The sequence below is a fragment of the Rhincodon typus genome, chromosome 3, assembly GCF_021869965.1.
Source record: "Rhincodon typus isolate 14 chromosome 3, sRhiTyp1.1, whole genome shotgun sequence".
Lineage (NCBI taxonomy): Eukaryota > Metazoa > Chordata > Chondrichthyes > Orectolobiformes > Rhincodontidae > Rhincodon > Rhincodon typus.
Window position 1 is genome coordinate 26,232,552 of NC_063334.1, and position 3,572 is coordinate 26,236,123.

Consider the following 3,572-nt stretch of genomic DNA (forward strand, 5'->3'; position numbering starts at 1 on the left):
AAGACAAGAGGAAGTGTGTCGCTAAAAAGGGGTAGACATTCCTGGTATATTCCCATTGGTGGTAAAGAGAGAACACCACAGCAAGGACTGTGATTCATATGTGGTTGCTGAAACATGGGGTTTTTGGCATTGCCACAAAACAGCTGCAGTCCTCAGTGGCAAGAACATGGCCCCATTGCCACTCAATCTCAGGTTCAAATCCCACCAATGCAGATGAATTCAAATAAAAAGTCTGGAATTAGGAATTTATTGATGACCATGAAATCATTGCCGATTGTCAGAAAAACCCTTCTGGCTCAGTAATGTCCTTCAGGGAAGAAATCTGCCATCTTTACCTGATCTGACCTACATATGACTCCAGACCCACAGCAATGTGGTTGACTCTCGACTGCCCTCTGAAATGGCCCAGCAAGCCACTCAGTAGTGTCAATTGTGACAGTCTCAACAACGAAATGGAACTGAATGGACCACTTAGCATCAACACAGGCATCAGAAAAGACAACGGCAGAAACAGTCGTGTCTCACCTACAAATTCTTCCTTATTAATATATGGGGGCTAGTGCCAAAATTGGAAGAACTGTGTCGCAGACTAGTCAAGCAATAGCCTGACATAGTCATACTCACAGAATCATTTCTCACAGACAATGTCCCCCAGATACCACCGTCACCCTATGTCCTGTTCCCCCCAACAGGACAGACCCAGCAGAGGTAGAGGCACAGTGGTATACAGTCAGGAGGGAGTTGCCCCTGGGAGTCCTCAACATTGACTCCGGACCTCATGAAGCCTCATGGCTTCAGGTTAAACATGGACAAGGAAACTTCTTGCTGGTTACCACATGCTGCCTCCCATGGCTGAGGTACTCCTCCATTATGAACAACACTTGGAGGAAGTACTGAGGGTGCTAAATGTACTTTGGGTGGGGGATTTCAATGTCTACCACCAAGAGTGGCTCAGCAGCAGCACTACTGAGGTCAGGTCCTAAAGCCTTAGCTGCTAGACTGGGTCTGCAGCAGGTGGTGAAGGAACCAACAAGAGGGAAAAACATACTTGACCTCATCCTTATCAATCTGCCACCTGCAGTTGCATCTGTCCATGACAGTATCGATAAGGGTGACCACTGCACAGTCCTTGTGAAAATGAAGTCCTACCTTCTCATTCAGAATACCCTCCACCTGTGGCACTATCACCATGCTAATTGGGAAAGACTTCAAAAAGATCTAGCAACTCAAGACTGGGTATCCATGTGGCATTGTAGGGCATCAACAGCAGCAGAATTATACTTCTGCAACCTCATGGCCCAGCATATCCCCCACTCAACCATTACCATCAAGCCAGGGGATCAGCCCTCGTTCAATGAAGAGTGCAGGAGGGCATGCCAGGAGCAGCACCAGACATACCTAAAAATGAAGTGTCAATCTGGTGAAGCCACCAAACAGGACTACTAACATGCCAAACAGCATAGGCAGCAAGTGATAGACCGAGGTAAGTGATCCCACAACCAATGGATCAGATCTGAGCTCTGCAGTCCTGCCACGTCCAGTCATGAATAGTGGTGAACAATTAAACAACTCGCAGGAGGAGGAGGCTTCACAAATATCCCCATCCTCAATCATTGAGGAGCCCAACACATCGTTGCAAAAGATAAGCCTGAAGGATTCACAGCAATCTTCAGCCAGAAGTGCCAAGTGGCTGATTCTGTCTCAGCATCCTCAAGTGATCCCCAGCATCACAGATACCAGTCTCCAGTGAGAAAGTTCAAACGAAGTTTGCCAGGTAAGTCAAGGATATCATTAGACCAAAATATGTGACTTTGTAGAGTTACAAAGAAATGTAGCAAGCCTGAGATCTGAGAACTTTAGGAACAAACAAAGGACTACCAAACTCTTCATTAAAAGGGAAAAAGAAGAATGAGACTAAACTAGTCAAGAATATGAAAACAAATTGCAGGAACTTTTAGAAGTATATAAAAAGGAGAATAGTTAAAATAAATGTTGTTTTTTTAGAAGCAGAGACAGGGGATGTTATCATGGGGAAAGAAGAAATAGTAGAATCATTGTACAAATATTTTATGTTTATCTTCATTGTAGGAGACAACAATTATATAACAGAAGACAAGAGTAACCAAGAGTGAGGAATTTAATGCAATTAAAATCAAGATAGATATAGTAGAGGAGTAATTTAAGGCACTAAAAACTAATAATTCTCCACATCTGATTGCATAAGTCCTAGGATTCTAAAAAAGTAGCTGCAGAAACATCTTGAAAAAAGCTAGACAGCTTAAAATGCATAAAGGTGGATAAATCCCTAGGACCTGATAAGGTGTACCCTAGAACTCTGTGGGAAGCTAGGGAAGTGTTTGCTGGGCCTCTTGCTGAGATATTTGTATCATTGATAGCCACATGTGAGGTGCTGGAAGACTGGAGGTTGTCTAACGTGGTGTCACTATTGAAGAAATGTGGTAAGGAAAAGCCAGGCAACTATAGACCGGTGAGCCTGACATTGGTGGTGGGCACATTGTTGGAGGGAATCCTGACAGATAGCATTTACATGTATTTGGAAAGACAAAGGCTGATTAGGGATCATCGACATGGCTTTGTGTGTGGAAGGTTGTGTCTCACTAACTTAATTGAGCTTTTCGAAGGAGTAACAAAGAGGATTGATGAACTTCAGTAAGGCGTTCAACCAGGTTCCTCATGGTAGACTGATTAGTGATGTTAAATCACATGGAATACAGGGAGACCTAGCCATTTGGGTACAGAACTGGCTCAAACATGGAAGACAGAGTGTGGTGGCGGAGGGATGTTTTTCAGACTGGAGGCCTGTGACCAATAGTGTGCCACAAGGATCAGTGCTGGCTCCACTGCCTTTCATCATTTATATAAATGGTTTGGATGTGAACGTAGGAGGCATGGTCAGTAAGTTTGCAGATGACACCGAAATTGGAGATGTAGTGGACAGCTAAGAAGGTTACTTCAGAGTACAAAGGGATCTTACTCAGCTGAGCCGATGGGCCAAGGAGTGGCAGATGGAGTTTAATTTAGATAACTGTGAGGTGCTGCAGTTTGGAAAGGCAAGTCAGGACAGGAGTATTGATGAACAGAGACCTTGGAGTGCAGGTTCATAGCTCCTTGAAAGTGGAGTCCCAGGTAGATAGGGTAGTGAAGGCGGCATTTGGTATGTTTGCCTTTGTTGGTCAGTGCATTGAGTATAGGAGTTGGGAGGTCATGTTGTGGCTGTATAGGACATTGGTTAGACCACTTTTGGAATACTGCATGCATTTCTGGTCTCCCTACTAAAGGAAAAAGATGTTGTTAAACTTGAAAGGGTTCAGAGAAGATTTACAAGGATCCTGCCAGGGTTGGAGGGTTTGAGCCATAGGGACAGGCTGAATAGGCTGGGGCTATTTTCATTGGAGCATCGGAGGCTGAGGGGTGACCTTGCAGAGGTTTATAAAATCAGGAGGAGCATGGATAGAGTAAACAGATAAAGTCTTTTCCCCAGGGTGGGGGTGTCCAAAACTGGAGGACATAGGTTTAAATGGAGAGGGGAAAGATTGAAAAGGGACTTAAGG